This window comes from Theobroma umbraticum, unplaced genomic scaffold, assembly GCF_002168275.2.
Source record: "Theobroma umbraticum cultivar Fairchild unplaced genomic scaffold, ASM216827v3 scaffold_44.0, whole genome shotgun sequence".
In the NCBI taxonomy this organism is placed as follows: domain Eukaryota; kingdom Viridiplantae; phylum Streptophyta; class Magnoliopsida; order Malvales; family Malvaceae; genus Theobroma; species Theobroma umbraticum.
This window is the reverse complement of record NW_018397255.1, coordinates 7,762,440-7,762,649: the sequence shown is the minus strand read 5'-3', so window position 1 is coordinate 7,762,649 and position 210 is coordinate 7,762,440.

The window sequence follows — 210 nt, the reverse complement described above, 5'->3', positions numbered from 1 at the left end:
AAGTTAAAAATTTTTAAAACTAATATATTGAACTTAACCATTAATAATCAAAAGGTTTATAATAGACAATAATTTTATATAACATATAAATTAAAAAACAAAAAGAAAAAAACTTATAATTAAAAAACAAAAAGAAAAAAACTTATAATAGTGCTTTAAAAAAATTTTGCTCGACAATGGCAATATCCTTTTTAATATAAACAACTAAAT